Source organism: Vidua macroura, chromosome 5 (genome assembly GCF_024509145.1).
Source record: "Vidua macroura isolate BioBank_ID:100142 chromosome 5, ASM2450914v1, whole genome shotgun sequence".
Lineage (NCBI taxonomy): Eukaryota > Metazoa > Chordata > Aves > Passeriformes > Viduidae > Vidua > Vidua macroura.
Genome location: NC_071575.1, coordinates 59,929,569 through 59,942,366, shown reverse-complemented (window position 1 = coordinate 59,942,366; position 12,798 = coordinate 59,929,569). Strand labels below are relative to the sequence as shown.

General features: G+C 44.6%; 1 long non-coding RNA gene across 1 annotated transcript; it reads left to right on the top strand.

The window, feature by feature from the left end:
- Positions 1 to 535: 535 nt before the first annotated feature.
- On the top strand, positions 536 to 12,482 carry LOC128807592 (uncharacterized). Its single transcript, XR_008437205.1, has 3 exons — positions 536 to 2,312; positions 2,693 to 2,741; positions 12,329 to 12,482. It is a non-coding gene; the product is annotated as an uncharacterized LOC128807592 (long non-coding RNA).
- Positions 12,483 to 12,798: the final 316 nt, after the last annotated feature.

The following is a 12,798-nucleotide window of genomic DNA, read 5'->3' as shown; positions in this document are numbered from 1 at the left end:
GATGGTGGCTCTTCAGTGACCTTTAAAAAATATATCTAGCCATAGTTAAAGGTCCAGTCGGTGAACATCTGTGTAAAATAACACTTTGTTTAAAGCTGAAAAGACAGGAGGAGGTAACATGGCCTGCCAGGGAAGTGGGTGACTACATCCCTCCTGGTTCATACCCCAGGAGGTATCTGTGGAGAACCGTGAGCTGGTCCTGCCTGCTAAAATATTGTGTCCCACAATCCCCAATTTTTCTTTTTCCTTTTTAAAGAAAAAAAAAATCAACAAAACAAAAACAAAACACCAAAGAAAACATTAAAAAATCCCCCCAACAAACAAACAAATAAAGTGTAGAGAAGCCACCATTAAACAAAATCCCAGCCAAATAATCAGAACAAACAAAACCCCACAGAGCTGAGGTATGTTAGAATACAGTCACTCGAACAAGCCGGCGCTTGTGCCCGAGTGCCTGAGCCGGCGATGGCCCCTTCGGCCGGAGGAGGAGCCGGAGGAGCCTGTTCTGCCTCCTGCTCTTGGTTTCTGCTGCATTCACATGCCACCTAGCGGCTTCCCAAGCGGAAAATTCCTTCTTGAACGTGATTTACAGACGCGCCGCCTCTGCCGCCTGCTCCGTACGCCTCAAGCCCGCTGCTGAGGAGCACGGCCCGGGCCTCTCTGCAAACCTGCCCCGCGGCAGCCGCGGCCAAGAGCCGCCTGTCACCAGCCCCTCAGTGCACCCTCAGACTCCCCCGAGAAATTTCCGCCTCCTTGGCCTGTGTTTACAGCTCTCTCCTGTTTTCTGCCATGTTCAAAGCCTTCACGGAGCCTGCACCCATTTGGCTGCTCACCTTACCCCTCTGGGCCACGGCCTTCACCAAATATCTGGCGGAGAGGAGGTTGTACATTGTACTTTTAAAGCATTCAGTGATGGCGGACACTCACCACAAAGTTCATGTTAGTTAAAATCCTAGTTTTCCAAGGGAAAAAAAAATCAGAAATGCTTAAAGAGGTCTTTCCCTCTTTCTAACTTCTTGCAAGGGTCGGGGAGGATTTTATTGTACAGCTCAACAGCTGCTCTTTGAGTGCTACAGCCATTTTCCTTCAGACAAAAGGTATTACACCATAGCCTTTCAGTTAGGCCATTTCTCCAAGAAACGGGAAGTTCTGCCTCCAAAAGTGGTAATTTGATTTGTCTTGCTCCTTTCTCAACAAGGTGGCCTAACCCCTGTGTTGATTGAATGCCTGTGTGCCCCAGTCAGCCCCAGCGTGCTGCCAGCAAAGCGAGACGGTGTCTGCAGAGCAGGTGAGGGACACCCCGCAAGGACCAGCAGCACGGTCCCTCGGGACAAGCCCCGCTCCAGGCACGATGCCTGTCAGAGGACACAGAGCATGCATTTGCTCTGTGAAAGGAAGAACTTTATCATCACAAAATCAGGGCAAGGGCTGTCCAAGTTACTCTGGGCAAAGAAAGGAACTGGACCATGTTATCTCCGGTGTTTTCATTAGGCAGAGGCAGCATTTAAAAAGAAGCCACTTTCCCTAAATATTCATTTCTGGGTTTCTATTTCAAATGCTTGAAAACAGAATTCTTCCTCTTGAAAGTACTTGAAAGTTTTCTCTGCAAGAAATTATTTTATTTTTCTAGGGGAAAAAAAAAACAAACCAAAACACTTAAAGCAACTCTTTCAACATTTCGGAAATGATGTACCATTTTTTTCTTTCAGACCATTGGAGAAATTACTTTCTTTTGTGAAAGGCCAGTGCTAGGCTTTACCACAGCCAAAAATCATTGAGCTATGCTGACACCCCTAAACTAATTTCTCCCCTCATCAGTGTGGTCCTTATCCTATACATTGTTTAAACCCGGGTGCTGATCTTGGGTGCTGTGCATCACCAGACCCTGAGGGCTGTGAGACATTGTCCTGCCCTTCAAGCATGGGTTCCTCACCATAGCAAAGGCAATGCCGGTGAAATTATGCCACAAACTGCCGCCCCGTGGCTTGGAGAGCCAGCTTTGCTGTGCAAAAGTCACAACACAGCTGTCCTTATCAGTTAATTACCATCCAGATGATTGTGTCCATGCAGAGGAACCGTGTGGCAAATACAGCTGGAGCCCCTGGGCATGACAAGGACCATCAGAGCTCCGGAAGCACGAGGGGAGGGAGCAAAACTGACTTTCTATCCTGGGTGCTCTGGGAAAGTCAAGGAAATGGAAACAAGGGTGCACTCAGCAGCTAGAGGGCAGGCTCATTTTTCCTTTAAAACTTGGGAATCACTTCCTCACAGCTGCAGTGGCTTCTAGAGTATCCAAGAGAAGTGGCTAAGAGGTAAGTCAGTCAGGCTAATTGGAGAAGTCTTCTTTGTATTAACTAGGGGGAGGGGAGACCCAAACTAAAAAAAAAAAAAAACAAAAAAACAAAACAAACAAAACAAAAAAAAAAAAAAAAACAAACAAAAAAAAAAAAGGCAAAACAAAACAAAAGCACGGATGTACAAACTTGATAGTTGTTTCAAAATGCTTAGCTTCAGCCCACCAGGCTGATTTCTGACACAGCAGGGGGAGAAAAATCATCTACAAGACAGGAATATTCCACAGGTGTGGCCTTCTAGGCTTCCATAACAGGCAAAAAATAATTGAAAGCATTTACAAATAGCAGTCATCAAAGCATTCCAGAGAAATAACTTCCCTTTTCTTTTTCCTATTCAGAAAAGGAATGTGAAGCAAGCTAAGGAGTCTCTGCAGAGTGTGGTCTCAGGTAAGTTATGTACTCCCTAACACAGATTTTTCTATTACCTTCTGTGGACATAACATTTGGGAGCTCAGCCCTTTGCAGGGAATGCAGCTGGAGCAGCTGTCCAGGCACACACCCAGTGCTGCTGGTGTGATGCTGCCACTGCTGTGCACCCACTCAGACGAGCAATTTTTATCTTCAAAGACAAATTCTCCTTCTCTTCGTTGCTTTGGAAAAGAGCCATTGAAAAATCACCTGTCACAGTATTACTGTGCATTTGCATTGGAAACTTTCTTACTGAAGCATAAGGGGAGACTGCTACGCTCCCTGATGTCACTGATGTCTCCCTGTTCATACAAATAATGACTAGGCCATACTACAGGTGATGCCTGAATATTAACATAATTACGGAGGTTCTGCCAATGCAGTTCACATTGGTGAGAGGCCAGGCAGTGCCAGCCTGGTGTGGATGGGGGAGGTAACGCTGTGTTGGACCAGAGGAGGGTTTGAAAGCTCCTGGTGTACACCAGCTACTCACCAGTTTAGCAGGCAGAAACTTAAAAAGCAAATATATCTGGAAGCATTGCAGTTTTCCCCTGATCTTGCAGCAGTGGTTGCACCTCCCACTCAAAACCTCATGGGCACCCTTGATGGGCAGCAACATGGGAGAAACCTACCAGAGAAACAAGGCTTGGTCTGGACCTGAGCACTTCTGTCAGCTAAGCAGCAGCCAGAAACCAGGAAAGTCCTCAGAGGTGGAATCCATTGAAAAATACACCACCCTGTGTGTTTTTGTGCCATGGATGGCTCATTGCACTGGTCTGAAGTGAGAGCATGGCTTAACATAAACATAGCCCTCAGCAGAGTCTGTTACTGAGAAAATGGTTCCTTTCACTGCGCTTCCTCCTGCCTATCTGCAAATGCCAAATCCTTATGGCCCTAACGTGGACATCTGGTGCATAATCTCAATGGAGAAAGGCTTGAAAGATATTTGGATTTGGACAATGAAGGTCCTATTAAAGGTCTGAAGAGCCTACATCCTTGGGAACAGAGAAAGCCATGAGAAGTGCTTTGGCTGTTCACCAGCCAAAGGCAGAGGTTTCTCTGAAAAAACACTACTGGAACACAGGAGGAGAAAGAGATATTTACCCACAGCTGTGTCAATGCAGCAGGGATTGGGTAGGCAGAGGTGGAGCTGTCGGGAGACAGCCTGGTGGGAGGGCTGCCCACTGCCCTCCTCTGCCTGCCCACTGCCCTCCTCTGCCTGCCTGTCGCTTCAGATTATGCTAATGGCCACGTTTAGAGTGACGCTATTAAGAAAACCCAACCCCCGATGGCAGCAGCCACAGCAGCAGGTTGTGATTCCTTGGCAGGGCTGCACTGCTGGAAAGCTGCTTCTGGAGTTGTCCTGTGGCTCAGTCCTGCTGTGTTAGGATGACATTTTATCTTCCTGGTAGCTTTTATCTCTAGGTTGGTATGGCTTCAACTTGCTTCCCCCCCCCCCCCCCCCTTTTTTTTTTTCTTTTTTTGGAGAGTAGAAAACACTTTCTACATGTGTAAGGTCACATCTGATGAAGAACAAGCAAGCACTATTACGAAGCACACATATTTTTCTTATTTAACCAGGGTGTAAAACCAAGCCATGAAAAGAACGGGAATATTTCATCCTGAACTGAGTGGGAGAAAGAGGTGCAAAAGCAGACGTAGCATTAGAGGGCAGACTTTCTGCCAGCCATAATAGCCAGCACAATGCCAGACCTCAGATTTAACAAACACTGTCATTATAAATAGCCCTGGTGCAAGACTGCCATGCAGAAACATGGGAAAATTGAGCTAAACTGGTGCTCGGTAAACAAATTCTCCCTGCTTCCAAAATTATGAACCAAATTACAAACAGTATTTTTCTTAAAGGGGAGGGGGTGCAGGGGAGGGAAACCAGACAAAGAAGTATGAAGGGTTACATTGGTGGGAGAACCTGCCTCTGATCCCACCTGGACTATCCCCGTGCCAGCACCTCTGCTCATATTGGCTCTGGGACCCACACAGAGTTAAGCTGCCATGAGAGCTGAGCTGCCTCTTGCTTAAGAGAGGAAATGTTGCATCAGCTGCTTCTTTTTCACACATTTACCAAAATCTCTCTTGCCTTGAGTATCCTGCTCCTTCTTTTGCAGCCTCTCTTGCACAAAGAAGCCCTTGCACAGCCTTTCACATCAGGGACACTGAAACAAGGTTCATGGCTGAAATTTCTGCTATACATTCTCCATTTAATTATATAACTCCATGCTACCAGAAATACCTCTAACATAGCAGGACACCAGTGCACCTTCCTGTTGGTTCCTCTCTTCTGCTTCACCAGATCTCCATGAAACGTCCTCCTTGGTGTGGTCCCACCCCAGGACTGTCCCTCCCTGTGCAGTTGGTAGTCGGGAACAAGGGCTGCTGCGCCTTGGGCACAGGGGGGAGGGTGGGGAGCAACACTGGCAGCAGAAAGTATCAGCCCAGAGTGACTGCAAAACTACAGCAGAAAATTCATTTGCTGTAAATGTACAAGTCCAGGAGCAGAAGCTGTGTGTGCTGAAATCTGCTGTTTAAAGGCTGGAAAGGTACAAGGCGGAAAGGAAGGTGTGTTGTCAAAATGCTTTAAAGCAGCTCCCAAAAAGCCAGCTCCTACATGCAAGTTTATTCGTGCCTCTACAACCCAATCTGTCCTTCACCTCCGCCAGAAGCAGCACCAGAAATATCCAGCTCTTGGGCCCTAGAAATTGCTGCCCGGAATCTGCTATTTAAAATGGTCTTCTTTTCTCAACAAAGATCAAATATGGAATAGCTATTTGCAGTATAAAATCCCATGCAAAGACAAGGTCCTGGTTGCAACCTACTGTAGGGCACATCAGCAAGAGGAGCACCACCTCTTGCTACTCCTTCTCACTTTTCTGAGCCCAAGCTGAAGGAAATACCCTTCCTGTGCTCTTTGCAGCATCAGAAGGCCTGCATATAAAATAGCTCTTCTTGACAGCAAAGCCACGCTTGAGACTGATCCTCACAGTTCCCTCCTACAAGCCAAGCTGCTGGCAAATGTTTATTAGGATTAACCAATTAACCAGGGCAGATTCAGACCACTATTAAGGGAGAAACAAGCCCTCCTTGTGCCTCCCACTGCATGTCATCCACAACCTCTCAGCATCCCTCAAAAATACATATCAAATGAAAACAGTAAGACACTCATTTTTAGCAAACTTGTCATTGATTATAACAAAACAATCTTCTAGTCCAAAGCCCTTGGCTGGATTATACATGTAGATCCACAGAAGAGGCACGAGAAAGGTGACAGAGAAATTGCCCTTATATTTGTCTCCCAGAAGGCTTAGATGCTGGATGGTTTAGCAATTCACTGCTCCGAATTCCTGATAATAAAGAAGAGGAACTGGTGTCTCCCACAGAGAGGCAGAGGAGGGCCCAGTGGCAGACACTGGAGTAGACCCGTGCTCTCAGTAGCACACTTGTGACCCAGCCTGGCAGGACACCACATGAAAGGAGCCACGTCTTTGTAGTCAGGCTTCTGGTAACAAGAAGCTTCAGAGGCAAAGAGCAAGCTGAGTCCAGCTGAACCACAGTGCCCTGAGGCTGTTTACGATTTGTTTAAACCACAGATCCTTTTAATAAGTCTCGGCTATGTCCTTGCTGGTGACAAATCTCCCATGGTGGCAGCACACACACAGGTGCAGCACCCTTCAAACCCAGTGCTGTGGAGACTGCTGGGGACATGGCCCGTCTTTGGCTGGGACAGCTGCTCTCACTGCTCATTTCCAGCCATCCTTCACAGCATACACACATTTCCTCTGTGGTAGGGAGCACTGCTGGGAAGACAGATCAATCATACCCCTGTCTGGCAGGTTGTTAAGGCAGGAAGGTTTTCATTAAGTCAACAAGGGTGTTAATTTATAGCATGTTTGCTACTTCTCTCCAAATACTCTTCCAGATGAGAGCTCACTCCCTCACGCTTGCTGCATGCCGAGGGCAAAGATTAACAAGCATTTTGTTTACCTGAGTGCTTGATGCAGTCCTTCACCCCTCTCACCCTCCACTGTGGGCTCCTGGCCTCTGCTTTGGGTTGAGCTGCTGCTCAAACTGCAGCAGATTTGTCTGGTTGAAATAAAACATATACATGTGGGGATTTCACATAAGAATTGCTATTTATGCATGTAATGTTGCAAGTGGCTTCAAGCATTACAAATGAAAAATCAAATTTTGCAAAAACTCCTGTTTTGACAGTGTGTAAATTATTGCATACCAAGAGCTAATCATTAGTGGAGTCTGAACCTACGAAAGCAGAACTTCTTCTCCACTCAAATACTGAATTTTGTCAGCTTTTTGATGCCAAAAATTTTTTCTCAGAGTTGAACAACTAAACGTTTATTATTGGATTAAGGACAAACTAGCCAATGCAATGAAAAATATATGTATAAAGTATCAACACTTGGTTTTTTGGAAACTGCAACTATTTATATTTCCATAGGAAATTTCAATTAATTGTGTCTGATAGGCAAGGTCATTAATTTCTAATGAAGTATATTGTAGTACAAACTTAACACATTATAAGCCATGCTGCATTTTCATATTTGCAACAAGGACCATGAAAATTATCCAATAAAAGTAGTCATTTCATTGTAACTCCCTGGTCTGTACTAGTTCAAATTAGTGTTTTTCTTTTCCAGTATGGTGTCTCTTCATTATTACAAAACCTTAAAGAAAAGATGATACCACTCAGGTCTGAGATGTATCTGGAGGCTCTTGGACCACAAGAGTCAAAGAGCTGCAAGACAGTGGGGATAGCAGACAGATCTGCAGAAAGAGTGCATTTCTATGGGCAACATCTCCCCCTCTCTCCTGTTCCCATCAGCCTGGGCCTAGCAACAGGGGATGTACTGAAGAACCATTGGGAGAAGCTCATGAGCCTTTGGGGATTTAGCAAGGCTGTGTGTGCTCACCTCCAGCTGCACAGAAGATCCTGTCTGACACATGGAACTCTGTCTCAGCCTCTGTTAACCCTGAGCTTACACATCTGACATATGCAGAAAGCTGCCCAGGTCTCACTGTTGGGCTCTTACATGGAAAAAGGTCTAATGCACCACACTTGCAGAGCAGCTCTGTGTAAGGGAGCCTGGGACACTCTTCCTGGACAGACAATTGCTCTTTGAGATGCTGAAGGTGAAGAGAATCCTGAGAAGGAGTAATAACCAAAGTTACAGTCAAGGGAAAGCTCTCAGGTGCCTGTAGCAGCCCACCAAGCTGCCCATGGGTGTTTTACCCTTGTAAACTTGTAAACTGGTAAATCTGTAATCCAAATGCTGACATGCACCAGAGCGAGGAAGTGGCTGTGCTGCCATGCTGTAATAACACTCACACAACTGGAGGACTTCTTTGCTTTTGCTCTTTACTCACACCTTAAGCTGAAAATATGGCCTCTCATAAAGTGGAGTGTGAGAAGCAGCATCTGTAACAAGAAAAGAGGCACTGTCTCTTGGGAAAAAGCACTTATGCCCTCTGCAGTGAGAATATGTAGCAGAAGGCTGCTGTTAGAAAGCCCTCTCTGCTCTTTTCCTCTGAAGCAGAGCAGAGAGCATGTCTTCCTAAGCAGACAGCTCAGAAAAAGCCTGGACACTGAACAAAAAATGCCTGGATTATGGAAGAGATGCTGTCCCTCCTGCTCTGCCATGAGTTGGGTTACACCGTGCAGAGACTGGGAATTGCAGTGGCAGTGCCTGGCTGGTCTGTAAGGCTGTGTTTGTGTGGCTACTAGCAGTGATGTTGAGCAACATACTCAAAATGTGAACAGGCTACAGGAGGTTTGCTCAGACCTACATCACCTCAGATGTTCAGAGATGTGTTCCAAACTGTAGTATGGACCAGTCTGAATGGAGGGAGGAAAATCAGACCAGCCCCATGAGAAAAATCACTGGAAAAGACCAAGAGATGTTCCTACATGGAGAAGAAGCAAAGGTTTGACGCCAGGAGCTGAAGTCAGTTGTTGCCACATGCATTTTTTCAGAATTTCACAGACCTATTGACAGTTTTTTATGTAGTGCAGAAAAGATGCAGCAAATTCTGAATGTCATTAAAACCAGCTCAGATTTCCAAATTAACTCTTTGTCTCCCTAACCTTTTCATAAGAGACAGTCCCCTTACAAACCCTTGAAAACAAGAAAAGATGCAATGTGCTTTCAACTTTTCAATGGAGAAGCTTGGCCAGGAGGTTAATTTCTGAAAGTCTTGAGCCTATCTAACATTACATCCATGGTGGAATTACATGCTGTTATTACAGCAAGGCTTGACTTTGCTAGGACTTCCAGAGAGCTGTCTATGGTATGAAGACTGCATGCCTGAAGTGTGCTTTTCTGGTGAAAGAAAGTAGTGAAAATAATGAGAGTTTTCGGACAGATTATTTCTTCTTGAAAAATCAACACAACTGGAAGACCATAAGTCTCCTTATAAAGTTCCTTCCATCATAAATCATGCTGAAGCTTGTTGGAAACAGAAGATATTGCAGCCTTATTCACTCTCATTAGGCTCATTCTCACAGGGAACCACTAACTTCCTTTATGGAATAAACTATCTGGAACAATAGGATCCACCATCCAAAAGGAAGGCACATGACACAAGTCTTCTGAGGGAGCTGAGCTGCGCTGGCAAAGCTCTTTGCTGGCTGCTGCCAGGTAGCACAGACTGCAGGCAGCACTCACTGGAAAAGAGCTCGGAGCTGCGAGCAAAGTGTTTCCTCATGTTAAGCAAAGAAAGCAGTGCCTGTTCTTTGTAAATAAACAGCTAGGTTTTGAAACAATACAAACTTTGGCTAACCACTAGGGTCAAAAAAGGCTAATAAATCCTCTTTTTCCTGTTAGCAAAACCCACAACTTTATTTTCTATAACTTTCAAAAAGTAAAAATGGCATAATGAGTAATTTTGGAAATTCCTAAATATTACTTCATTTGCCTGGCAGGAGCATCCTGTTCTCTCTCTCTCTCTCTCTCCCTTGCAGCAGAGACAATCTCCCTTCAGACACTGGAGGTTTGGTACAACCCTGTTTGACATGATTTCAACCACGTGGCAAAGTAGAAAGTACAAAAAAAGTAGTATGACTTTTCTGGATTGTAGGCTGCAGACAACGAATGTGAAGGATGATGGGTCCAAGTGAAGAAATCCGAAGGATATTGTGAGCCTTTGGAGAGGTGAAAGCAAGGAAAAGGCAGAGATGTGAGCAGGAGTGGGAAGCCAGAGCAGAGAAATGCAAGATTTGATGAGCAGGGAGGTCAAAAACTTACAAAGTACAAATACAAAGTTTTTTGTCGGGAATACAAGGGCAGATGGTAAAGTCCTGAAGAAGATCTTAAGAGAGAGAATGACCAGCCCAAATAATGGCAAATAAAATTCAGTCTAGGCATGTGTAAAGCCATTAATGCATTTAAGGAGAAGTAGCTTCATTTTCACATGTAAATAATGCTTTCCATGCTTACTGATGCTACTCAGAAAGGAAGCCTTGGTTGAACTATTGTAGATACTTTCTTGAAAATATAAAATCACTGCTCTGCAACAGTCAAGGAACAAATAAATGTTTGGAATTAGTACAAAAGGAAAACCCAATAAAGTAGAAAGATCACTATGCTGCTGTATAAATCCATCTTGTATATGCACCTTGGATGCTCAATGCAGTTCTGGGCCCTTGAAAAGAATAGAGAAGAGATGGAAAAGATTCAGGGAGAGTAACAGGTTCAAAGTGAGATTCAGGGTGAGCAAAAGTGTGACGCAACTTCTGTACAAGGAACAGTGCAGGAGAATAGGACTTCTAAAGCTGGAAAAGATATGAGATGTGAGGCACAGTACAGGAAAAGCTATGATATCATCAATGACACAGAGAGAGTGGATAGGGATGGAGTGTTGGTTGTGTCTCCAGGACAATGAGGGACCAGATCACGAAGCTGGTAGGAGCCAAGTTCCAAGCAAACAGAAGGAAGGAGTTTGTCATGCAGCAGGCAGTGGATCTGCTGAGGAGGTTCTTTCCAAAGCACCCTGAGGATGCAAGGAACTTGCATGCTCTCTCATGTTTGGAGGGGTCCATGCCACAGGCAAGCCACAGCAGGTTCAGGAAATCCTCTGAGCTGAAAATCGTTGGAAGTAGCAATAACTGATTGATACAAATCTGCTTACAGCCCCTGTTGAAGGCAGAGTAGATAAGTGGGTTAGATGATCCAAACCAGCACAGCTGTTCTTACCTGGAGTGAAAATAGATAAGATAGACTCAAAAAAATACAGGGATCCCAAAGGGAGCTAAGGTGGCAGCATGCAGCACAGCAGGAGGTAAAGTCAGAGGTTTGGTTGAAACTAGTACAGTTAAACTGCAGTCCAAAGGTGTAGATGAGGAGGCAGAAGAAAAGCTGCAGTTTCAACCTCATCCATGCTTTTGCTGAGCCTAGACATGCCCCACTATAATCAGGAGCAAAGCTTCCACTGACTTCAGCAGATCAAGCCCTCGAGACATAAATACAAGCAGTTAAATGAGGAGTTTCAGGGTCAAAGAGTATCTCCAAGATAACAGGAGACATGGCACAGGTGAGTCTGCACAGGCAGAATATGCAATTTATCTGTGTTACTTATCTATCAGCCAGATCCAAATCATTTCAGTCCTGATTGGATCCAAGAAAATGTTGAATTTAGAGATATTCCTTTGCAGAGTCTCCATGATATCCTAAATAATAACTACTATGTAGGTATTGCATACAGCACAGTTACTTTTTTCAATCTTTTTAATAAGCACTTTGAAATAAGCAGAGTTGCCTCCACTTCAAGTGTGATATAATCTAGTAGTGAGATGTTACAGAGTCATGGCCCCAAGGCAAGGCGCAAAGCCCCACAAAAGGCCAAGAGTTACAATTTTCCTTAAGGGTATGTGGGTTTAAGAAATATCCAAGTGGAAGGAACCACTATTCATTAGTTATTCAAAGCACTATTCCATCAGCAATAATCAGCAAAATAAATATGTTTCTTCACAGAACTGAAGAATGTTTCACATTCTAGGGCATATTCCTAAATACCAAGATTTTTTTCTCATACAGACAACACTTATTTGGGTAATGACTTTGAAATAAGCCTCTCCTGTTCTGAGGTTGTATTTTCCTGAAGGATTGATCTTGATTTGTTTGGTTTACAACTCCTACATGAAGTTTCTCAATAAGTACACACAACGTGGTCAGTATTTTGAGAGAAGAGTCTTTTATTCTTTCAGCTGAAGTAGACTGCTTTTCCAGGAGTGTTGAAAAAAAAATAATTTTAAGAAGCTGATCTGATTAACTGGGTTAAACTAGAAATGTGCCAAATTGCTCTGCAGACATGGCATAGCTGCTGACCTGCACTGAGACTGGAAATCGTTCCAGGCTGTGACATGCCATGTCTGCTCACATCAGCTGTGCACTGGGAAATGCACAGGCAAGCAGCTTGCTGAAAACGTCCTTCAGCTTAGGGCTCAAAAAAGATTCCTGTAAAACATGTTGCTTATGAGGAAACCAGCCTCTCAGACCCAAGAAATGTAATTTCTCACACAATTTATTAGTATTTCTCAGTTTTCTTCCAGTGTATCCTGGATAGGATAGCATGCACAGATGGACACACAGCACAGATGGACACACAGCCCTTCACAAAGAACTTTACAAATACCTCACCCCACCTGGATCTGTCCTTCAGCCTGATGCCACTAGCCCTCAGCAACTCAAGCTGTTTCTTCTTTGCACTATTGAGATTTAAAAAAACCAAAAAAACCAAACTTGCAGTAGTTTGGTTCTGACACTGCAGTTTGACATCTGTGTGTGAACCTTTATATTATGTTTGCTCCCCTGCATGCTGCTCAGACACCCAGTTTGCAAAGCTGGGCCTCTCCACATAGACCAGTCCTTGATCCCCACTATTCAAGGATGCATTTTAGCAGCAGGATGTTACACCTTTGGATCTCAACCACCTTTTCAGAATCCATCCTCCTGTTTGTCTTATTTATCACATCTGCTCCTCTTGCTCATATTCAATGAGGAGGGGAAGC